The sequence below is a fragment of the Schistocerca gregaria genome, chromosome 2 (assembly GCF_023897955.1).
Source record: "Schistocerca gregaria isolate iqSchGreg1 chromosome 2, iqSchGreg1.2, whole genome shotgun sequence".
In the NCBI taxonomy this organism is placed as follows: domain Eukaryota; kingdom Metazoa; phylum Arthropoda; class Insecta; order Orthoptera; family Acrididae; genus Schistocerca; species Schistocerca gregaria.
Genome location: NC_064921.1, coordinates 956,527,078 through 956,553,840, shown reverse-complemented (window position 1 = coordinate 956,553,840; position 26,763 = coordinate 956,527,078). Strand labels below are relative to the sequence as shown.

Sequence of the window (26,763 nt, the reverse complement as noted above, 5' to 3'; positions counted from 1 at the left end):
CCATCACGCTGGGTGATACGCCAGTATGGCGATGACGAATATATGCTTCCAATGTGCGTTCACCGCGATGTCGCCAAACACAGATGCGACCATCATGATGCTGTAAACAGAGAACCTGGATTCATCCGAAAAAATGACGTTTTGCCATCCGTGCACCCAGTTTCGCCGTTGAGTACACCATCGCAGGCGCTCCTATCTGTGATGCAGCGTCAAGGGTAACCGCATCCATGGTCTCCGAGCTGATAGTCCATGCTGCTGCAAAGTCGTCGAACTGTTCGTGCAGATGGTTGTTGTCCTTCAACCGTCATCATCTGTTGAGTCACTGATCGAGACGTGGCTGGACGATCCGTTACAGCCATGCGGATAAGTTGCCTGTCATCTCGACTGCTGGTGATACAAGGTCGTTGGGATCCAGCACGGCGTTCCGTATTACCCTCTGAACCCACCGATTCCATATTCTGTTAACAATCATTGGATCTCGACCATCGCGAGCAGCAATGTCGCGATACGATAAACCGCAATCGCGATAGGCTACAATCCGACCTTTACCAAAGTCGGAAACGTGATGGTACGCGTTTCTCCTCCTTACACGAGGCATCACAACAACGTTTCACCAGCAACGCCGGTCAACTGCTGTTTATGTATGAGAAATCTCATGTCAGTACGTTGTAGGTGTCGCCACCGGCGCCAACTTTGTGTGAATGCTCTGAAAAACTAATAATTTGTATATCACAGCATCTTCTTCCTGTCGGTTAAACGTCTGTAGCACATGATCTTCGTGGTGTAGCAATTTTAATGGCCAGTAGTGTAGTCTTGATGGGTCGTATGAATCTTTTTGAAACGCCCGGTATTTGGTAATGAGTCTTTTTATGCTCCACGCTGGCCACTGATTGTGTTGTGACGGATTTTGTGTCGCATGCGAAGATACATAATGACAGATTTGGTTAATTACATGTACATAATTATGGGCGAAGTTCAATTAACTACTATTAATTACATTTATTCCCCGACATCTACATCTACATGACTACTCTGAAATTCATAGTTAAGTGCCTGGCAGAAGGTTCATCGAACAACCTTCAGACCATTTCTCTTCCAATACACTTTCTGAACTGCGCGTGGGAAAAAATGGGGTGTTTCTCTACGAGCTCTGATTTACTTTATTATGATTATCAGTTCTCCCCTTGTAGGCTGATCACAATAAAATATTTTTGCATTCGAAGGGGAAAGTTGGCGGCGGAAATTTCGTGAAAAGATCTCGTCGGAACTAAAAAAGGCTTCGTTTTTGTGACTGACACCCCAATTTACTTATCATATGAGTGACACTCTGAGCCCTATTTCGCGCTAATACAAAACGAGCTGTCCTTCTTTGAACTTTTCCGATGTCCTCCGTCTATCATATCTGGTAAGGATCCAATACAGCACATGAGTACTCTAGCAGAGGACGAACAAGCGTAGTGCAGGCAGTCTCTTCAGTACACCAGTTGCATCTTCTAAGCGTTCTGCCAACGAAACGTAGTGTATGGTTTGCCTTCTCGACAACATCATGTACGTTCTCGTTTCAATGTAAATTGCTGCTAATTGTAATTCCTAAGTATTTAGTCGAATCGAGAGCCTTTAAATTTGTATGATTTATCGTGTAACCGAAATTTAACGAATTTCTCGTTGTACTCATGTGGATGACCTCACAATTTTTCTTATTGAGAGACAATTGCGGCTTTTTGGCACCATATAGACACTGCGTCTAAATAATTTTTCGATTGGTTTTGATCTTCGGGTGACTTTACTTGATGGTAAATCACAGCATCATGTGCAAATAGTCTAATATGTCTGTTCAGATCATCTCCTCAATCATTTACACAGATTTGAAAAGAGAGGGCCTGTAACATTCTCCTGGTGAACGCCAGATATGGTTTCTGTTTTACTCGATGATTTTCCGTTTGTTACTGTGAACTATGATCATTCTGACAGGAATCACGAATCCAGACGCACAACTGAGACATACTCCATATGTAGCAATTTGGTTAAGAAGTCTCTTGTGAGGAACTGTCTCAAAAGCCTTCTGGAAATCTAGAAACATGTAATCGATTTTCGATACACTGTTGACAGCACTCATTACTTCTGAGAATAAAGAGCTAATAGCGTTTCTCAAGAACTCCGCTTTATTACATACAAGGTAAGATCATCTGAGTGAGGCAGTTGCAATAAATACGGGGATAAGTGCTCCGGCTGCAGACTTGTTAGTATAGGTTCAAATTCAACATGTGGTTTCTGAAAGGCCCAAGTGATGCAGCAACGCTGCAACTTGTGAACTAGGGAATTCATCCCGTCCGGGATCGAACCAACGCAGCATAATTAACGGCCGTTGGTTCGGTACGCAGATCACCCTCAGTGGGGTTTTACCCCATTTTCTACACCAGTTCAGGTAAAAGCTGGATAGTCCCCAAATTTATACTCAGAAAATATAATATACTAACAGTTAAAACACGATAACATGCAGAACAACAGTTAAACGATTCACAAGCGGACGTAGAACACATCTACTCTCTCAGGATAACTGACGACTGTGGCCTAAGGATGGTCATCCCGCTACAAAATTAAAATAAAATATATTTGTCAAATCATAAAGAAATGGAACCCAGCTAAGGTATAAACGCTGGGTGAGAGACCTTATAGCAACTGACTGCCTTTGGTTCTCTTCATACTTTATTTTGTAGGTCAGTGTCACAACATTAATTTCCTAAGGCAGTGCGATGCCATTCTCAAAGACATTGGAAAAAAATGACTTTCAAGATTTCCTAGCACTGATATGTACCATGCCTTTCAGACACCTCAGCCGAATGTCCAGTAGCTGAGAGTGTATTGTTGTACTATCGTAATCACAAAGGTAAATTGTTGTATTCTGGCGGAGAGTAATTTTTTTGTAAATATAATTTCAATTCAACATTTACTACCAAACTGAAGTGTTATTTAACAAATATCTCATCATCATATTTAATAGAGTGACATACTTTTACTTTCAATTAATAATCGCACAGAAACCCTTGTATTCATAATAGATTGAAATATAGCACAAGATTGGGGAAGTCTTATTGTCGAATGAAAATAAAGTTACATTAGCTGAGTTAATTGTGAACAGTTGTGTGCCTAGAGGCAAGTGGGGGAATGTCGGTTCAACATTATCGTTCAACTATGGCTTTCGGATTGGTGCAACATTAGCACAGTACAGGTATTGTTGTTTATAAATAAAGCAAATAAAGCAAATAAGAATAATTATCATGGTAGCTGCGAAATCTGTTGATAATACATACTGAATACAAATAAAAGTTCAATAGAAATCATGTTAATTGAATCAACTGTGCGTTCTTGGTAAAACATTGTAAATTAACTAAAAAAACTGTTTTTAGCCTTGTTTCACAATTTATTATCAATGTTATTGTACAACCAATGTTTCGGGTTATAAGCCCATTTTCAAGTGCATTACTGATTCCCAAAAATGATAATGCACAGATAAACATGATGATAAGGTTCAAATGGTTCGCATGGCTCTGAGCACTATGGGACTGAACATCTAAAGTCATCACTCCCCTAAAACTTGGAACTGCTTCCACCTAACTATGTGTTGAAGCGTCAAGGGATCACCAATTTAGTATTGGAGGGCACGGTGGAGGGTAAAAATCATAGAGCGAGACCAAGAGATGAAAACAGTAAGCAGATTCAGAAGGTTGTAGGTTGCAGTACGTACTCGGAGAAGCAGAAACTTGCACAGGATAGAGTACCATGGAGAGCTGCATCAAACCAGTCTCAGGACTGAAGACCACAACAACAACAACAATCTAAGGACATCACACACATCCATGTCCGAGACAGGATTCGAACCCGCGACCGTAGCGGTCGCGTGGTTCCAGACTGAAGCGCCTAGAACCGCTCGGCTACTTCAGCCGGCAATGACAAGGCAAAGATAATCATTTCAACTTCTTGACGTATCGATCTATAGCTTAATGTACAATTATGTCAATGTCAATTTTTAACAAATTACATACATTATTATACATTCAATAAATTATACTGCAATGACCGCACTAAAGTTCTGCATCAGCAAGATATTTTCAACTACTATGGCTTGGGACCCAAAGTTTTGCTTCTAACCTGGAGTTGTGATCTCATCTAAAAGAGTTGATTGATTGAACTGGGTTTTGCTCGTTTAATAATAGGTGTAGGGATATACGCATCTGTTTATAGTTTCTAAAATTTCTGTCTGGTTGAGTTTTCCCCCTTTTCCTCTGTGTGTAGGACTTGTACATCCATTCTGTATTTGTGCTTATTATTCAGACAATGTTCTGTAATGGCTGATTCAGGCTTCCTCAATCTCCAGCTTCTGTGGTGCTCTTTAAGCCTGGTACAGATTGACCTCCCCGTCTGTCCAATGTACCAAGACTGACACTCACAGCATATGATTTTATAAACCCGAAACCTAGATTGTGCAATAACATTCAAATGGCTCTGAGCACTATTGGACTTAACATCGGAGGTCATCAGTCCCCTAGAACTTAGAACTACTTAAACCTAACTAACCTAAGGACATCGCACACATCCATGCCCGAGGCAGGATTTGAACCTGCGACCGTAGCGGTCACGCGGTTCCAGACTGAAGCGCCTAGAACCGGCCAGGTGCAATAACATTAATAATAAACTGTGAAACAAGGCTAAATAGAGTGTTTGTTTATTTAATTCAATAGAAATATTATTTTACCTAGAATCGCGCAAACAGACCTCGTCAATAGGAGACTGGAACACTAAACATTAAGCTACTAACGATTGCATCTTACGTTTTCTACTTAAAAGCGTTCGTAAAACTTAAAGTATATTTTTTGAGTCGTTTTAATAATACCTTTTGGAACCTGATGTCTTGGTACTGATCTGAAGGTGATAGGAAATGCTATAGGTCCCCTTGCAAGACTGGATTCCAGTATTTCCGTAACACCGTAGCTTAGGTTACTTTCTGCATGGTCTGGCGTATACCATTCGACGGAGAGGAATTTGAAGCAGATACTAGAAAGAAAGGTCGTCGGGCAAAAGAAGACATTTGAGATGTGGCACAGCGTGTTGTGCTTGGGGTGCGTGAAAGGAGCGAGACAAACAAGTGTGAGGGGCGGAAAAGGTTATTGGGTTACCGGAGACAGCCGAATACGTCTTTGTAGAGATCCGCGACAATGCTTATGTACCTGTACACAAAAGTTTTCTATCCAGGTAGGGTGTTATAATATAGTTAATAAACCCGACGATTCCCGTGCATTCATTTCGCCAATTTTCTATGAACTGTGTTTGTAGCGTAATATTGAAAAACTCTCATTTCCTTGTATTAGTGAAAACATCTTCGAAACTGGGAAATATTGGTACAAAGAAATAGACTTAACGTTGTTGTTGTTGTTGTCTTCAGTCCAGAGACTGGTTTGATCCAGCTCTCCATGCTACTCTATCCTGTGCAAGCGTCTTCATTTCCGAGTAACTACTGCAACCAAGATCCTTCTGAATCTGCTTAGTGTATTAACTTCTTGGTCTCCCTCTACGATTTTTACCCTCCATACTTCCCTACAATACTAAACTGGTGATCCCTTGATGCCTCAGAACGTGTCCTACCAACCGATCCCTTCTTCTAGCCAAGTTGTGCCACAAATTCCTCTTCTCCCCAGTTCCGTTCAGTATCTCCTCATTAGTTACATGATCTACCCATCTAATCTTCGTCATTCTTCTCTAACACCGCACTTCGAAAGCTTCTATTCTCTTCTTGTCTAAACTATTTATCGTCCACGTTTCACTTCCACACATGGCTACACTCCACAGAAATACTTTCAGAAAAGACTTCCTGACACTCAAATCTATACTCGATGTTAACAAATTTCTCTTCTTCAGAAACGCTTTCCTTGCCGTTACCAGTCTACATTTTATACCCTCTCTACTTCGATCATCATAAGTTATTTTGTTCCCCAAACAGCAAAACTAATCTATTACTTTAAGTGTCTCATTTCATAATCTAATTCCCTCAGCATCACCTGATTTAATTGGACTAAATTCCATTATCCTTGTTTTGCTTTTGTTGATGTTCATCTTACATCCTCCTTTCAAGACACTGTCCATTCCGTTCAACTGCTCTTCCAAGTCTTGTGCAAATGTATAAGCACAGCTTCTTTGCGTGTCTCCAACGCTATTTTGCAAACGTATCTATGGCAACGCTCACTAAATGGCTATTATTTTCGCTGACAGCCGTTTGTGCTTCGCTGTTGAAAGCTTTATGAAGCGCTGGCAGGTGTCCGGGATTTTCTGAAGTTGACTCGTCTGTAGGAGGGTCGTAGTAGTAAAGAGTAAATGTATCAAAACTTCATGCAAGATGCGGCATTTTTTCACGCATCTCATCGTTTATGACGTCATATCTCTTGAAGTATGTGTCGTATGATCATGTATTTGTGTACATACATTCAGCGGCATATTTAGAAAGTTTCTGTGAAATATGTTGCGAACAGAGTTAGTAGCAAAGAAGTAATAAATTTAAACGTCATGTGTGATGCGACAGTTTTTCACATATCTCTTTGTTTATTGTGTCAGTCACCTGAGATATAAAAGATAGGTGGTTATTACCCCGGCAGGGACAGTTACCTAAGAGTAATCAATATTTATACTAAATTTGGTTGAAATCGGTAGAGCGGTTTAGGAGGAGATGTGGAACGTACATAAGTACGCACACACATACAAAAATACATCCCACAAAGATAAAAAGTCAGGCATCAGCGGCACAAGAAAACCTTTATTTGGTTCTCTTTAGCGGTTTCCACAGTTTACACTGCCATCTTCAGAAGTGAAATAGGCTCAAATCATTGGTATGCCTACGTCGAAATAAAAATTGGACGTTAGTGTCGTTTGCTACAGAGTTAATTAAAGGGTGTGAGACATCTAAAAAAGTATGCTATGTGCGATGAATGTCAAAAAGTTAACTGTCAAATTTCACGTCGTATATAGTGTGTGCGAGGAAAGTCAATCACCAACATACATGTACATACTACGTATGATGCGAAAGTTGACAGTCAATTGTTTGCCACTCACCGCAGGCATCGTATAGAGACCTCACTCTGTTTTAATGATACTATAGCAAAGGACACTACCGTTCGATTCTTATTTTGACGTAAGATTACCAGTGATTTCAGCCTATTTCACTTCTGAAGATGACAGTATAAACTGTCTAAACTGGTAAATTGAAGCAAATAAATGTTTTCTTGTGCTGCTGATGACTGATTTTTTATCTTCGTGTAAATATTCTGCAACTGCTGAACTACAACTATGAACAAAATCATAAATATATCCATTTTTGTAATACGAGGACTGTTGGGAAAGCAAGATCCGATCGGTCGCGAAATTGAAACCACAGTGAAAATCAATTTTTTTTTTATTAGCAACAGTTAACCACACCTTCCAGCTACCTCTCTAAACAGTCGCCGCTCCGACTTAGACGTAAGTCGTAGCGTTGTGCATAATTTCCAGTGCTCTGATTACAGAAAGCAGCTGCCCTTGCTTTCCGCCAGTTCTCGACGCTGGACTGCCTTTCGTTGTTTGTGTCCAACAGTTGTCTTCGTAGCCAGCGGTTCATGTGAGCAGAGATGAACATAAGAAGGAGTCAATTAAGTGCTGTGTTGTGGTTGATCAAACACTCACCATCGATAACGCTGCAGTAGCGTCTTCATTGCCCCTGCAGAAATGTGACTGAAAATTGTCGTGAAGCAAGTAATGCGTGACATTTATGTTATGTGGGCTGCATAGCTTCAGGCGAAATCTCTCACCAGATCCACATACTTAGCGGTAGACACTGTTGTTTTAGGAACTTCTACATGATCACTTTGCGCTCTGAACTAAAAAGAGCGACTTGAAGCGATCTACAGACACACTAAAGACACTGCCCAACACATATGTGCCGAGTTTCATCGGATTTTCACATTGGTTTCAATTTCGCGCCAAATCGGACCTTTCTTCCGAAATATGCCTCATACGTGTAGACTGCGCGCTTCGGCTCTTGGCCACGCTCAGATTAAATCTCTAAGGAATCTGTACAACTGGACATACATAGGTTCGGGATTAGACCTTCCAAGATGCTACTCCAGGTGGGTGTAAAATGAATATGCGCAACGGAAAATAATAAACGCTAAAATGAAGATTTGGCCCTGTCTAACTACCCCCTCAAACAGATCTTAGGATCTCTTAATTCTGTAAATTACAATCTAAACATAAATGAATGATGAATGTACAAATCCTACTAAATGATAAACGTTGTTCCTGTTTATATATTTACTGTAGATTGTAACAAACCTTTATATTACAAAGTTTACATTTCCTAAGTAAATTACTGATCAATTGCCTAACTCTGCCTCTTATTATGAGTGCGCGGTTTGATATCAATAACACGAAATGACTGACATCATCTACGTACCAAACACTAGAAGACACTACTTTCAAAGATGATCTACGGTGACCGGTCGGATTGACCGAGCGGTTCTAGGCGCTTCCGTCTGGTGCCACCTGACCACCAAGAACTGTTGCATAGCGATTTGATTCTCGGATCCAGTTATATGACTCCTTCCGTGTATAGCGATTTTACGACTATGACGTGTCGGGCCTGAAGATGGCATCAATGTAATGCCGAAACTGGTAGCACATAAGAAGTTTATAAAATAAATTTCTACAATACATACGGCTGTTGGTATATTATTGCATAAAGAGAGACAGTCAAGTTGCTAACCAACCGCTGTCCGTAGGGTCACCAAACACGTCCTTGGCCTGAAATCTCATTAACTGGATTAGACTTGTCTTTAGTGATGAGCCCCACTTCGAAATGAGCTCCGACGATCAGCGAAGACGTGTCTGGAGACGTCCTAGACAACAGTGGGATACCGACATGCCTGCTGCCCTCCGCACGGTCCTACAACTAATAGTGATGCTCTGAGGTGCCACTTCGTTTCATAGCAGAGTTCTTTGGCTCTCATCCGCGGCGCCCTTACAGCACAGCCGTACGTCGACGCTATTCTACGCCCCGTTTAGTTGCCCTTCTCGGCAAGGTGTTCTTGGCTAGGCACGCCCACACATGCGAGAGTGTCTGCTGTTTGCCTTCGTGCTTGCTGCAACATACGTGGGCCAGTGAGGTCGCCGTGTCTCTTTCCAACTGAGAACCTCCGTAGAATTATGTGCAGGGCCCTTCAATCTTCTCGCGATTTTGACTATCTAGCGCTACAGTTGTACGGAATTTGGCACTATTTCCCTCAAGAAGACATCCAACAACTCTGTCAATCAATCAATACCAAGCAGTATAACAACTTGCATAAGAGCCAAAGGTGGACCAATGCCTTATTTGCTTGCTGACTTTGTGAAGCTACTTCTCTTGAATAAATGATCCATGTTTTGTGAAATTTTGAAATTGTAAATATCTGTGTCTCTGTACGTGTACATCACATCTATCTACTTGCGTCCAATTCGGATAATTCCGTCATGATGCGTCGTGGCTCTTTCTTAGCCCAGGCACAACATATTACGTCAAGTAGCGCATGACTTCTAATCCCTGACACAGTACTCTTTAAAGCCTGTGCTATTTTAAGTGAGCGGAATTCACCTTATGAGAAAGGATTTTCGCATAGATATCGACCGCGTGTACCTGAATGGTGCCAAATCAGACTTACATCCACTCTGCAATAACAATGATCCGTCAAGCAAGTTCGAAATGCAGTCACACGTCACGATGGATCAAAAGCAAACCAGAAGGTGCTACCAATGTGACAATAATACGGTCGCCAGCCTAATTAGGCATTAAATGAGTTTCTTCCCTGTACACGTTGGTATATATTCATGCAAAACAACAACTTGTAACATTGCATAGTATAGTAGAATTTTAGAACCAGAAAATCTAAAGAACTGATAGTTTCACGTCTTATACTGATATGGAAAATCATGAATACATAACACTACACTATAATGTTTGCTACAAAACTTTATACTGTCTATTAATCTGACTAAAATCGGGCATAGGTTACCCTAGAAATTGTATTTTCATTCCACACACAAAATGTCGGTTTTGATAAAGATAAAACACTGATACAATTTTGACTTTTATATTGACTTAAACTTTTGCTGGTCAAACCAATTTAGAACATATGAAACTTCCTGGCAGATTAAATCTGTGTGCCCGACCGAGACTCGAACTCGGTACCTTTGCCTTTCGCGGGCAAGTGCTCTACCATCTGAGCTACCGAAGCACGACTCACGCCCGGTACTCACAGCTTTACTTCTGCCAGTGAAAATCTTATTCTGCCAATTTAGAACACTTCAGAAATCAAATGAATGAGGGGAGGGGGTGGGGGACTCTGGAACTGTAATGATCGCTGTATTGTTTTTAAAAAAATGATTACTGCATTTATTATTGACCCAAGACTTCCAGTATAAAAGTTACTCTTCTTTTCATCTTATGTGCTGCTCGTTTAAATGCCTTTAAATCTGTCTCGAAATAATAAACTTCATTACTATATCAATACTAAATTTATCTTTCGACTTCGTTAGACCTTCGCTATTCATTTACTGGTTCACTAACAAAACATTTCTCTAAACACCATTCTAATATAGCCAGTTCTGCAAATAATTATTATTAACACAATTTTTAATTTTCATTTCGGGACACTCGGATTGCACAACGTTTGGAAAGGACGCTGTCTAGGTTAGTTGTGAGGATAATTTTCCCGCGCTCGCCTGCCATCCACGTTTTACCGCTCCCTGACAGACCGGGTATCCGCCCGAGGTTATCGTAACGCATTGCCAACGTATGAACCAGGCGTACAGTTACAATTTTAAACACCTTACAACAGTTTCAACATATGTTACATTTCAATTCTATTATGATATTACTTGACTTTTGACATAAACATTAACATTTCCATTAAAACTTATTTACAGTTTTCTTAACATAATGGCATGAAACAAAAAGAAATGAAATCTGAACATCAGTTACACTAGTTTATCCAAAAATCAGATGAAAAGAATTGCTTATACAGGGCGTTACAAAAAGGTATGGCCAAACTTTCAGGAAACATTCCTCACACACAAATAAAGAAAAGATGTTATGTGGACTTGCGTCCGGAAACGCTTAATTTCCATGTTATAGCTCATTTTAGTTTCGTCAGTATGTACTGTACTTCCTCGATTCACCGCCAGTTGGCCCAATTGAAGGAAGATAATGTTCACTTCGGTGCTTGTGTTGACATGCGACTCATTGCTCTACAGTACTAGCATCAAGCACATCAGTACGTAGGATCAACAGGTTAGTGTTCATCACGAACGTGGTTTTGCAGTCAGTGCAATGTTTACAAATGCGGAGTTGGCAGATGCCCATTTGATGTATGGATTAGCACGGGGCAATAGCCGTGGCGCGGTACGTTTGTATCGAGAAAGATTTCCAGAACGAAGGTGTCCCGACAGGAAGACGTTCGAAGCAATTGATCGGCGTCTTAGGGAGCACGGAACGTTCCAACCTATGAATCGCTATTGGGGAAGACCTAGAACGACGAGGACACCTGCAATGGACGAGGCAATTCTTAGTGCAGTTGACGATAACCCTAATGTCAGCGTCAGAAGAGTTGCTCCTGTACAGGGTAACGTTGACCACGTCACTGTATGGAGAGTGCTACGAGAAAACCAGTTGTTTCCGTACAATTTACAGCGTGTGCAGGCACTATCAGCAGCTGATTGGCCTCCACGGGTACATTTCTGCGGATGGTTCATCCAACAACGCGTCAATCAATCAATCAATTTTCAGTGCAAATGTTCTCTTTACGGATGAGGCTTCATTCCAAACTCATAAAATTGTAAATTTTCACAATCGACATGTGTGGGATGACGAGAATCCGCAAACAATTGTGCAATCACGTCATCATCACAGATTTTCTGTGAACGTTTGGGCAGCCATTGTTGGTGATGTCTCGATTGTGCGCCATGTTCTTCCACCTACGCTCAATGGAGCACGTTATCATGATTTCATACGGGATACTCTACCTGTGCTGCTAGAACAAATGCCTTTACAAGTACGACACAACATGTGGTTCATGCACTATGGAGCTCGTGCACATTTCAGTCGAAGTGTTCGTACGCTTCTCAACAACAGATTCGGTGACCGATGGATTTTTAGAGGCGGACCAATTCCATGACCTCAACCCTCTTGACTTTCATTTATGGGGGCATATGAAAGCTCTTGTCTACGCAACCCCGGTACCAAATGTAGAGACTCTTCGTGCTCGTATTGTGGACGGCTGTGATACAATACGCCATTCTCCACGGCTGCATCAGCGCATCAGGGATTCCATCCGACGGAGGGTGGATGCATGTATCCTCGCTAACGGAGGACATTTTGAACATTTCCTGTAACAAAGTGTCTGAAGTCACGCTAGTACGTTCTGTTGCTGTGTGTTTCCATTCCATGATTAATGTGATCTGAAGAGAAGTAATAAAATGAGCTCTAACATGGAAAGTAAGCGTCCACATAACATGTTTTCTTTCTTTGTGTGTGAGGAATGTTTCCTGAAAGTTTGGCTGTACCTTTTTGTAACACCCTGTATGTACAATAGTACCGAGTCGTTGTTGTTGCAAACTGTGCGAAGTAGGAGAATGGGAATGCAGTCATACTAGGCACGGTCATGTAGTATGTGACGTAAACGCTGTAATGATTCTTTAAGTTTTTGATCTGAGGATGACCGAGTGCCGAAACGCGTAATTGGAAATAGTACAGTGGGACGTAGACAGAGAAACCGTGTGTACACGCGGAGGCGACACAGGAGTTCCGGCAGGCAGAGCGTGGCGTGCATCCGGACGGAGAGCCAGCCACCGGGCTGCGCTGGTCCTTGCCCCGGGCCCGCGGCGCTCGCGTCACGGCACTTGAGCGCGGCGTCACTCGCTGCGTCTGCAGGGCGCCGCTGCCAGCTGCCCGCCGCAGCTCCAGCTGCCGCCAGCTAAATGCAGACGTCTGCCGTCATCCCTCACACGCGCGCCCTGGCCTTCTACGGACACCGGCGCCCGCAAACACGGATGACTCTACTGTCTTCATCGCGGTGCACCGCCTCAGGCGAAAACACTGCAGCGACGTACGCCGTCGAGTCGCCTCACTATGACCCCCTTCTCGTTGCGTACTGTACAAATCGTGGTTCGTCACAGTTATTTATGAGCAAGTGAATCGGAGACACGCACTTGTTATTACACTGACGGATAAGAAGTTCGCAACACCAGGATGGAGTTCTGCGACATAAATTAAACTTTGTAGTCGTGTTTCCACATCTGAAAGATAATGTCTGTATCACTTTCGAACCATACGCATAACGTAACTTAACTTTGTATTCTTACGGCAGGTCCTGTCATGGGGCATCAGATGTGTCTCCAGTGGAGCACACATGCTTTAGAACGACAACTCCACCGTCAACAACAAACAGCATCGGCGTTGTGACTATGTAGACTTTCCCGGCGTATTAGCATATCAGATTCTTGTCGGGTTTCCAGCCGGATCAAACCGTCATCTGAGCACAATATTTCAGCGGTCCAACTGTCCGCCATCGTCATTTGAGAAAGGCCTCGCTGCTCTCGCCGATAACTGATTCGAATCGCAAATGACTCTACCTTTATATGCATCGGAAGTATAACAGCACATGCGCTAGATACAGTGCGCTCGCGCTCAGTCATTTCTGCTGCCGCCTGGCGCCAAAAAGAGTTGCAGCGCCTCCGTTGGTGAATACTATCGAAAATGATATATCGTTACAACGGCATCTGAATAATCATTTGTAACGATATATGGTTTTCGACAATATTCACCACCGGAGGCGCTGCAACCCTGTTTGGCGCCATGGGGCAACAGGAGTGACTGAGCGCGAGCGCACTGTATCTAGCGCATATGCTCTTGTACTTCCGATGCATATGAAGGTGCAGTCATTTGCGATTGCAATCAGTTATCGGCGAGAGCAGCGTGGCTTTTCTCACCTGATGATGGCGGCCAGGTGGACTGCTGAAATATTGTGCCAACAAGAATTTCATAGCATCATGCCCATACTGACTGACCAGGTGCAACAGAAATGGAACTTCATCGCACAAACTGACATCTGGCACCTGTAAAACACAATGCCTTCACGTTTGCGTGCTTCCATTCAACATTTTGGCGGCAACACACGTTATTCATGTACTGAAACTTCCCCTTTTGAAGGAAAAGAATGACTGTGCTGGTAAAACTTCTACGTTACTTGATTTTCAAACTCCAATGTGAAACTGAACGTACTGAGACTGTTTTCTCTTTGCTTATTCTGATCATTTCTAAACTGACACACAATATTTTAGCGCAACGCAATCTGACTTTTAACAATCCCTACAAAGGAATAGCCTTGACTAACAATAACCTATACCCTTCCTGAATCACTTACCTCACGAAAATCTTCGTTACTAGAACTACTGCAATACAGCGAGTGACAGTACTGCCAGATAAATAAAAAATTCTAACTACTGAAGGCACTAACTACTGATAGACATATAGTTAGCAAATGAAAGATTTTGATAGGGAACAAACAATGTATTTAACTTAATAGTGTTCATAAGTCATTATATATATATATATACGCGTGAAATCCAGAGTAACAAACTAACGGACACACGTCCAGATCGTCCGCTCGTATTAACATCTCCAAACTCTGGCATCTCTCTTCCCACATCCACCACTGCTGGCGGCTCACCTCCAACTGCCCAACAAGTCCAACCAGCCACAGACAGCACACAGCGCAGTCAGCAATTTTAATAGAGAGCGTCACGTGGCGTTACCAACATAAAAACCTAAACAGCCTACTTACAGTACTAGCATTTCGCATTATCTCGCGCTTGCGTTAACCAGTGGTCTCGCAATATTAATAAATTAAATATGTTAGTTAGACAAACGTATTCCTGAAATTTCATCACTCTAAATCAATTTTTTTTATGTTCTCATGTTATTTCCTCGCTGTTGTTTGTAGACCCCGACGATGGCTGAAAACACGTCATAGCACGGACAAGACGTGACACAGAGATAGTGGGTTGGATCCCACTGATCGCTGATCAGTATCTTCAAGGCCCCCGTAACTCAGACGGATTTCACTATATAACATTTCAGATGTGCTCAGTAGGCGTGCAGTCGTTAGTCCGAGAAGGAAGCACAATCACCCTCACGACTTTTTTAAATTACAAACTCTTACTGAACAAAATAAGGAAGGAAGATTGGTTTAATTTCCCATCAACATAGAGGACGGAACACAGTCTCCGAGTATGTGAAGGATGGGGAAGGAAGTCGACCGTCCCATTTTAGAGGAGCCATCCCGACGTTTGCCTGGAACGATTTACGGAAATAACACGAAATCTAAATCTAGATGGTTGGTTGCGAGTTTGAACCGTTGTCCTCCCGAATGTGAGTCCAGTGTGCTAACCACTGCGTCACCTCTCTCGGTTTTTGTTGAACACTATGTACTTTCATTACATCATAATAAAAACGGTAGGACACTACAATGTCCAGTGACATTAATCTGGCCATCTTTCAAATGCCTGCACAACGAACTTCCGGAGCGCGGACTGCTACCAGACATGCAGGAAGAGAGTCAGTGATGCTCTGGAAGGCACCAACAGAGGTGTGGAGTCATAGTGACGCCAGTGTTGTGGCCAGATGCGCTAGGTTTCTCGGCTGAGTGTCCATGGGGCGAACAACCCGATCGAGGTGGTCCCACAGATTCTCGACTCGTTTCAAACCCTGGCAGTTTGGTGGCCATGGGAGTACGGTAAACTCGTCATAGTATTCTTCGAACCGAGTATGTACATTGCGAGCTGCGTGACATGTTGCATTGTCTTGATTGAGACTCCATCGTCACGAGGAAAAACAGACACTATGTACACGTGGAGCTCCTCAAGGATAGATGCATACTTGTGTTGAACCATTGTGCCTTCCAGGATGACGAGATCAACCTGAGAATGCTCTCCGGCCTGGACTTACTCCACTATAGTTGTAGGGTGTTTCCTTTCATACGATTCACGCCGTACACGCCAATGATCATCTGTCCGTTGGAGCATAAAACGTGATTTATCTGGAAAGACCACCCATCGCACTGTGCGGAAGTGCAGTTGCAAATTCCAGCCTTCGTGGCCCACGAACAGCAGTCAGCGCGAGTTTATAAAACAGGAGCCTGCTCATGCCCACCGACGTTCGCTGAACAATCGTTCAGGAGACACTGTCTGTAGCCCTTAGTTCATCTGGGTGATCAGGTACACAATAGTTGCACCTCTATTCGCCCGTATACATCTCAGTAGTTGTCGTTAACGCCTGTTATCTATGGCCTGTGGTACACCACAGTTGTCTCGGAGCCAATTTTGGATACTACTACAGTCATGCTCATAAATTAAGGATAATTGCAGAATGTGGTGCCACATAACGTGCCGCTATACAAGACTGGCTCTAATAGCATAGGAACATATGGAACACACACGACACAGATCTGTAAGTCCACGGTATTGGTGATAAGTTTAGAAAACCGTCCGGAAACACATGTGCTACAAAACGCCACTGTTTCCTGCGCATGTTCCCCGACATCAATATGGGATATGATCACCATGCACACGTACACAGGCCGCACAACGGGTTGGCATACTCTGTACCAGGTGGTCGAGCAGCTGCTCGGGTATAGCCTCCCATTCTTGCACCAGTGCCTGTCGGAGCTCTTGAAGTGTCCTAGGGGTTTAGCGATACGTCGATCGAGAGCATCCCAGACGTGCTCGACGGGGTTTAGGTCTGAAGAACAGGCAGGTCCATTCGTCTGATATCTTCTGTTTCAAGGTAATCCTCCACGATGGCATCTCAGTGGGGCCGTTCGTTGTCACCCATCAGGAGGAAGGTGGGACCTACTGTACCCCTCGTCCGTGAACATAACCTGGGACCACTGTTCCAATCACCATGTACTGTGTACTTGACACCAGGCTTTACGGGCTCTCCTGTGACCAGGGGTCAGTGAAATCGACCTTGCAGGTCTCCGGACGAATAAGCCATGTCTTTTCAGTCATCTGTAGACTGTGCGTCTGGATACAATTGTTGCAGTTTCTGCAGTAAGGTCCCGAGCCAGGTTGCCTGCAGTACGCCGTTGCAGTCTGCGGGCACTGATAATGAGATATCAGTCTTCTTGTGGTGTTGTACACTGTGGACGTCCCGTACTGTAGCGCCTGGACAAGTTTCCTCTCTGCTGGAATCGTTGCCATAATCTTGAGATCACACTTGGTGGCACACAGAGGGCACGTTCTACGACCTGCTGTGTTTGGCCAGCCACCAGTCGCCCTAGTATTCTACCCCTCATAACGTCATCAATATGTGTTCTTTGAGCCATTTTCGACACACAGTCACCATTAGCACGTCTGAAAACGTCTGCACACTTACACGCTCCACCGTTCTCTGACATGCACCAACACATTTCTGCGAATGTGGACTGCTGCCAGCGCCACTGTGCGACGACTGCAGGCCAAATGCACCGCATGGTCATACGCCGAGGTGATTTAAACTCGAAAACCGCCCACCAGAGAATTGTTTCACCATGTGTCACCATTATCCTTGATTTATGAGTATGAGTGTATTTTGCCATATACAGTATACCATGGCAGCAGGCGAATAGTTCAAAAACTTAGCCATATAGGAAATACTCCCACCATTGGTTCTAAATCCAATGATCACGTCCCTTTGGATGTCAAATAAGTCGCTCGATTTCAACATGAAAACAATGCAGCACTGTTTCCCATGTCTTTTTTTTTCTTTATTGAGTTTATATTCGCCCCCAAAGGGGTGGGGGGCGATAAAATAGGTGACTTAAATGGTAAAATGGCGGAGAATTGTGGAACTTAAAACATAAAACAAAGGGTTGATGATGCTAATAAAATACATATGAAGCAGATAGGTAAAAGAATAGACAGACAATTAAAAAAACACAGCGACAATCTGGTTTCTGTTCGCAAGAGATTTAAAATTCACACCCAGTGACAGCGTGGTTTCTGTTCACAACACTTTGGAAAGACGACCAATACTGGAGATTCACTTGAACACTGCAATAAAAAACTGGCACAAATATACCACAGCCGAGGGCAGACTGGGGGAACCTGGACAGATGATGGGAAAGGAAAGGGTGGGGGAGGGGGGAAGGAGAGGAAAAAACGAAGTGATGGGAGGGAGGAAAGGAGCCGATGGAGGATGAGGACCCATAAGAGCGGGGGCGGGTGCTGGGTAGATGCAACAGCGAGTGGGGAAAGGCAGAGGAGGGGTATACAAAAGGGCTCGGGAGGGGGGAAGAGGGGAGCCAGGGAGAGGTTAGGTGGGGAGAAAACAGTATGGAAGGGGGGAAGAGGGAGCCTGGGGAAAGGACGGAGAAAAGGAGGAGGGTGAGGATCAGAGTTGATGTTGTTGTGGTCTTCAGCCCTGAGACTGGTTTGATGCAGCTCTCCATGCTACACTATGTTGTGCAAGGTTCTTCATATCCCAGAACCTACTGCAACCTACATCCATCTGAATCTGCTTAGTGTATTCATCTCTTGGTCTCCCTCTACGAATTTTACCCCCCACACTGCCCTCCAATACTAAATTGGTGATCCCTTGATGCCTCAGAACATGTCCTACCAACCGATTCCTTCTTCTGGTCAAGTTGTGCCACGAACTTCTCTTCTCCCCAATCCTATTGAAGACTTCCTCATTAGTTATGTGATCTACCCATCTAATCTTCAGCATTCTTCTGTAGCACCACATTTAGAAAGCTTCTGTTCTCTTCTTGTCCAAACTATTTATCGTCCATGCTTCGCTTCCATACATGGCTACACTCCATAGAAATACTTTCAGAAATGATTTCCTGACACTTAAATCTATACTCGATGTTAACAAATTTCTCTTCTTCAGAAACGCTTTCCTTGCCATTGCCAGACTACATTTTATATCTTCTCTACTTCGACCATCATCAGTTATTTTGCTCCCCAAATAGCAAAACCCCTTTACTACTTTAAGTGTCTCATTTCCTAATCTAATTCCCTCAGCATCACCCGACTTAATTCGATTACATTCCATTATCCTCGTTTTGCTTTTGTTGATGTTCATCTTATATCCTCCTTTCAAGACACTATCCATTCCGTTCAACTGCTCTTTCAAGTCCTTTGCTGCCTCTGGCAAAATTACGATGTCATCAGCGAACCTCAAAGTTTTTATTTCTTCTCCATGGAATTTAGTACCTACTCCGAATTTTTCTTTTGTTTCCTTCACTGCTTGCTCAATATACAGATTGAATAACATCGGGGAGAGACTACAACCTTGTCTCACTGCCTTCCCAACCACTGCCTCTCTCTCATGTCCCTCGACTCTAACAACTGCCATCTGTAAATAGCCTTTCGATCCCTGTATTTTACCCCTGCCGCCTTCAGAATTTCAAAGAGAGTATTCCAGTCAACATTGTCAAAAGCTTTCTCTAAGTCTACAAATTCTAGAAACGTAGGTTTGCCCTTCCTTAATCTAGCTTCTAAGATAAGTCGTAGGGACAGTATTGCCTCACGTGTTCCAACATTTCTAGGAATCCAAACTGATCTTCCCCAAGGTCGGCTTCTACTAGTTTTTCCATTCGTCTATAAAGAATTCGCGTTAGTATTTTGCAGCTGTGACTTATTAAACTGATAGTTCGGTAATTGTCACATCTGTCAACACCTGCTTTCTTTGGGATTGGAATTATTATATTCTTCTTGTAGTCTGAGGGTATTTCACCGGTCTCATACATGTTGCTCACCAGATAGTAGAGTTTTCTCAGGGCTGGCTCTCCCAAGGCCGTCAGTAGTTCCAATGGAATGTTGTCTACTCCGGGGGCCTTGTTTCAACTCAGGTCTTTCAGTGCTCTGTCAAACTCTTCCCGCAGTATCGTATCTCCCAATTCATCTTCATCTACATCATCTTCCATTTCCATAATATTGTCCTCAAGTACATCGCCCTTGTATAGACCCTCTATATACTCCTTCCACCTTTCTGCTTTCTCTTCTTTGCTTAGAACTGGGTTTCCATCTGAGCTCTTGATGTTCATACAAGTGGTTCTCTTATCTCCAAAGGTCTCTTTAATTTTCCTGTAGGCAGTATCCATCTTACCCCTAGTGAGATAAGCCTCTACATCCTTACATTTGTCCTCTAGCCATACCTGATTAGCCATTTTGCACTTCCTGTCGATCTCATTTTTGAGACGTCTGTATTCCTTTTTGCCTGCTTCATTTACTGTATTTTTATATTTTCTCCTTTCATCAATTAATTTCAATATTTCTTCTGTTACCCATAGATTTCTACTAGCCCTCGTCTTTTTACCCACTTGATCCTCTGCTGCCTTCACTAGTTCATCCCTCAAAGCTACCCATTCTTCTTCTACTGGTTGTTTTAGTTAATCCAGGTCCCATCTCCTTAAATTTCCATCTTTTTGCAGTTTCTTCACTTTTAATCAACAGTTCATAACCAATAGATTGTGGTCAGAGTCCACATCTGCCCCTGGAAATGTCTTACAATATAAAACATGATTCCTAAATCTCTGTCTTACCATTACATAATCTATCTGAAACCTGTCAGTGTCTCCAGGCTTTTTCCATGTAAACAGCCTTCTTTTATGATTCTTGAACCAAGAGTTAGCTATGATTAAGTTGTGCTCTGTGCAAAATTCTACCAGGAGGCTTCCTCTTTCATTTCTTAGCCCCAATCCATATTCACCTACTACGTTTCCTTCTCTCCCTTTTCCTACAGTCGAATTCCAGTCACCCATGACTATTAAATTTTCGTCTCCCTTCACTATCTGAATAATTTCTTTTATTTCATCATACATTTCTTCAATTTCTTCGTCATCTGTAGAGCTAGTTGGCATGTAAACTTGTACTACTGTAGTGGATGTGGGCTTCGTATCTATCTTGGCCACAATAATGCGTTCACTATGCTGTTTCTAGTAGCTTACCTGCATTCCTATTTTCCTATTCATTATTAAACCTACTCCTGTATTACCGCTATTTGATTTTGTGTTTATAACCCTGTAGTCTCCTGACCATAAGTCTTGTTCCTCCTGCCACCGAACTTCACTAATTCCCATTATATCTAACTTCACCCTATCCATTTCCCTTTTTAAATTTTCTAACCTACCTGCCCGATTAAGGGATCTGACATTCCACGCTCCGATCCGTAGAATGCCAGTTTTCTTTCTCCTGATAACGACATCCTCTTGTGTAGTCTCCGCCCGGAGATCCGAATGGGGAACTATTTTACCTCCGGAACATTTTACCCAGGAGGATGCCATTATCATTTAATCATACAGTAAAGCTGCATGCCCTCGGGTAAAATTACGCCCGTAGTTTCCCCTTGCTTTCAGCCGTTCGCAGTACCAGCACAGCAAGGCCAGATCAGTCAGTCATCCAGACTGTTGCCCCTGCAACTAGTGCTGTCCCTCTTCAGGAACCACACGTTTGTCTGGCCTCTCAACAGATACCCCTCCGTTGTGGTTGCACCTACGGTACGGCTATCTGTATCGCTGAGGCACGCAAGCCTCCCCACCAACGCCAAGGTCCATGAATCATGGGGGGGGGGGGGGGGGGGTAGAGTTGATAGGAGTTATAAATGGAGGGAGAGAGGGCATCATCTGGGAGGGGGAGTTGACCAAAGGCACCTTGGGAAAGGAGATGAAGGGTGTAGAGATGGAGGGTAGGGGGGGACACAACAGTGAAGGCGTGGCAGAGGGCGAGGATTGGAGAAGAGAGGAGCAACCAGGTTTCCCACGTCCTCCCGATACGCTTTGTATACCCTCCGCTGTTAGTGCTGCCACCTGGCCTATGTGGTTGGTTTTTTCACGCAGGCAGTGGTCAAATAAATGTGACTGGACGGTAAACATGTCTTTACATTGGAATAAATTACGTGTCTACTGCAAGATTATCACACAAAGCTGACAAACAAGGTGAATTTAATACAACACAAAGACCATAAACAGCTCAGCTAGGGCAGGTTAGCTGAAAATAATTTTGGGAAGGTTTCTTGTAGTTCGGCTTGTTTCGTTGCCGCAATGCTCCTCTGCAATTTACTGAAGATATTCCTGCATTTCAGCTTTATTACTAGTGAGGACAAAAAATAAATATTATCCTATAAGCCATATTGCACTATTGTTCTTTGGTTCCGGGTAGGCATTCCTTCTTTTAAATGTACTGTGTTCTCGGATGGCCCATTTATAATTAGCAGTTTGTAAGTGTTTTTTATTGTGAATATTTTCTCACAGTAAGAATGGTCGTTTGGTAAAGTGCGGATCACAAAAATGTCTTATACGCAGGACGTTTACAAAGTAAGTTCACTTGTCGTCCCATGATAACGACACGGGCAACAAGAGTGACTCATTATCAGAAATGAGTACATGTTACGGGTTTTCTGCACACACATTTTTTCTGCGGTATAGACAACAGATGCATCACAGCTTGCGTTGAAAATGGCACAGCAACTCGATACGTGCTCTCTGCACAGCGGACCGTTTACGCGCTCTTAACAAGTCCGTCACAGTCGACGGCTATACTCGTCGCCAACAAGCTGTTGCCGTCGGTAGTTGATATTGGCGGGGGCGGTTTGTCCTGAATCGCTCACAGTATACCCTTGACACGGTGAAATCCGAACAGCTTGGTGCCTGGACGACCCTACGTATGGAGAGCACCATGTGTCGGACGTTCTAGATCCGGCATCGTGCCAAACTTGCACTCAAGTGTGGCGGCTACGCGCAGTAAACGGTCCGTCAACATCACAGCAGTCACGTGCCATGCGCAACCATTCTATTCGCAGTGCCAACAGGAGTGCTCTGTACTGACAACACTACCCTTTTTTGACTGCCTCAGTCCACTGTTATTATTATTATTATTATTACACAGTACAATGCTCGCCTGCCTGTCCGTTCCATTGTTCACACGGACTACCAGTTACAGTACACTTTCGATCATTTCCATTCCCCTTTCTTCCTCCCTATTGTAAGACATTCACACACAACATGAGAGAATAATAAAATACGTAACATTTGTTTACGCTCCATTTCTTTACATGAAGCCAGAAATATTAGCATTCATTGCAGCATAAGTTCAGAAGCTCTTCGCTATTAGATCACCTTTTTCATGTATTCTCTATTAAAAATTTTCTCATCTTACAGTCCTTTTGAAACACATTACGTTCCACACTCTCTCTCTCTCTCTCTATCTATCTATCTATCTATCTCTCGGTGTATGTGTGTGTGTACACCGCTCTCCTCTCAACCTCTCAATACTATGAAAACTTAAAAAAGTTTTCAACAGCCGAGATCGATAAAATAATTTATTCATATACACGGTGCTTCACAATTTCTGTTACACACTTCTAGCGGTTGTAGAGGTGACTTCGTAGATCAAGTTCTACATAGCAAACCATGTCCGTAAAAGTCATCCAACGACGCTACAGGGCGTCAAAGTTATAGACATCACCACTTCTTAATGAATGAATATACAAGGTGATCCCGTGATAATGTTGTAAACTTGTAAGGATGATGGAGAAGGATAAATGTATCTGAAACCAGGTAGTCGAAAGTTATCAGCGAAAACCTTTCTGATAGCTCTGACAGTGGAATTCATGTACTGGTAGTGTTTTGGCTAAGATTGCAGGGTAGGCAACTTGCAACTTTCACAAATGATAGTATGGACAAAAACAATGAAAAAGGTCCATTAGACATAGGTTCTAAAATCCATACCTGAGGAGCTATGAGCACTTTTTCATCTTCGCTACTGTTGAACGCATCACCTCTATTGATCAAGTGTTCGTAGCTATTAAGGTGAGATCCCATGTTTACGGGACTTTTATTTCTTGTTCCACCTCTGTAAGTTGCCTATGCTACTATCTTAGCAAAAACAATACCAGTACATGTATTACGCCGGCCGGGTTGGCCGAGTGGTTCTAGGCGCTAGAGTCTTGAACCGCGCGACCGCTACGGTCGCAGGTTCGAATCCTACCTCGGGCATGGGTGTGTGTGATGTCCTTAGGTTAGTTAGGTTTAAGCAGTTTTAAGTTCTAGGGGACTGATCACCTTAGAAGTTAAGTCCCATAGTGCTCAGAGCCATTTGAACCAAGTACTTGTATTACATTGTCAGATGTATCAAAACTGTTTTCGCTTATAACTTTCGAGTCGTTCGTTTCCCGTACAGGGACCCTCACCTCAAGTTGATACATTTATATTTCTGCACCATTCTAGGAAGTTTCTAACATCATAACGGAATCGCCCTGCATTACATTTATAAGCGCCTGTGCCTGGAACTTAGTCGATCTGTGGCGTCGTTGGATGACATTTTCGGACATGATTTGCTACGTAAAGCTTTATTTACTAAGTCCCCTCTACAACATCTTGTGGCGTCTAACATGAATTGTGAAACACCTTGTTGGTTACCGATTTCGGCAATTCTCTGTTGCCATCATCGGATCTGTGTTTACATCATTACACAATATTATTCTTCAGTACGGAATATGGTGGTATATTCAATGTATGTCCATGTTGGCATCGTGAACTATACAAACGATACCAACATTGGCATACATTGTATAGCACCATTTACTGTACTAAAGGAGAAAATTGTGTAATGACGTAAAAATAAATCGGAAGTTGGCAAAGAAAATTGCCGAACCGGTAATCTACAAGGTGTTTCACAGTTCATGTTACACGCTTCTAGTGTCTGTAGACGGAACCTAGGAGATCAAGTTTTGCGTAACAACCCACTGCTGAAACTGGTAATCTAAGTGAATGAATGGTTTTTGGCGATCTTGTTACTATAAGATTTAGTCAGTGTTCATAATACTACTGATAGCCACCAAACTTACGATGTCAGAAGTGTACACTCTCAATATTATTCCAAATCTGAAGGCGTCTAAAAAGAAGACGTCGATCTGAAAGCCCAGTAACTACACATAACTTAAAACAGAAGATTTATACGGGGCGTAATCACGTTCGATGTTCCAACATGAGGCCTCCACCATTTACAAGATTAAATTTGAGGTTCTTAACAGTGCAAAAGAACAATCGCCACTAAATCATTATTTCTAATACACTATTTTCTAGTAGTAACTGTAATTAATCTAGATTATCAAAAATGATTTAAGGCCAGCGTATCAGTTTCCTTCCTGTAGAGGATTTGCAAAGAACTAAGCAAACAACTTTTTTTCTTGTGGCCCTTAAAGCTATTCTAAGTTAAATTTTACTAAATATCGCTTGTCTTTTACACTATTTACTCTGTCATGTAGTCACCCGCATGTGAGCTGTACAACTGATACAATTTACCACCAAAACATAATCACATGTGTTAACACATATCTACACTATTTCGAAAATTTCTCTGTGAATTTAGAAATAGCAATAGCATATTTATTACGAAATAATGTATGTTCGACGATTGTAGTGTGGAAGACTTATGTTGCAGGTGAGAGTTCTGTAGACTAACTCTTGCCTTGAGTACATGTGATATGGAGTACAGAAATAGATTTTTTTGTTCTTCGAAACAACATAGTGTGTATGAAAACAGATGACAAGGTTACCAACAGATTAGATCGAAAGCGAAAGTGTAGAGATGAAAATCGTAAGATATTTTACGAGAGCGTGATGAAAGGTAATTTCTCCGAAATTTTAAGTGAAAACTCTTACAGCTCTTTAAGTAATAGAAATGTTATTAACATCTTACATTTTTATTCTTCATGTCTACGTATTTTGCACTCCTCTTCCGGAAGAGGGCTCCGAATTGTAGCGTGTAATGGAGCACCGCCTTCTTCATCATGACAATACCAGACCATACACGAGCGCTACGACATCTGCACCAGTCCGACGCCTTGGTTTCACTGTCATCGATCATCGCCCATAAAGACCCGACTTGACCCCATCAGATTTTCGTCAGTTTCCAAAACTTAAAGAACATCTTCGAGGACTTAACTTTGATAAAGATGAAGTGGTGCAAGCAGCCGTGGGTTGTGGCTCTGTTAACAGAGTCGAAACATTCTCCATGAAGGTATCAACAAACTGGTCCCTCGTTGGGACTGTGTTGCGAAATAAATATGTAGAAATGAAGGGTTAAGGAATAGCATGTTAATAACATTTGGTTTATTTAAAAAAATTCGGAGACATTACATCACGCACTCGTACATTCACTGCCTGTTGAACTAAAGGCTGTTGTTAACTACGCCGTGCCATTTAATCATGTTTCCATCTCAATCATGATATCGCGTATGTTTACACTGTGAACCAGAATACGATAGACAATATTGGCAATAGCGACCAGCTGTTATCGGTGGTTCGTTACAGAGCAATCGCTCTTCGTTTCATTTCTAACATATTCTTCTATGTATCGCACTGAAAATATCTCCACAAAATTGCATAAGTTGGCTGTGTGCACTGCATGTCTTATTCGGAAACAAATTTGTTCCATTCACTCACGGTACCTGCTGTTTTCAACAGTAAAGCTCACTTTCCTGTGTGGCTTCAATTTGTCATTCAGTACTGCTCGGTTCTGTCTCGGGACTCTTTTTTCAGGCTAAGTTTTTGCATTGCTCTCTTTTATGTGTTGAACGTTTTGTTGTTTGAATATTACAAGCCTTCTTCAAGGTATTTTCACAGAATAAAGATAAATGGGGTGACGAAACGAATTAATCATAATTAAATT

At 42.6% G+C, this 26,763-nt stretch overlaps 1 protein-coding gene across 1 annotated transcript in view; it reads left to right on the top strand.

The window, feature by feature from the left end:
- The window catches only part of LOC126335434 (ras-like protein family member 11B), a 355,291-nt gene that overhangs the window by 222,467 nt on the left and 106,061 nt on the right, over positions 1-26,763 (top strand). The window lies entirely within an intron of this gene.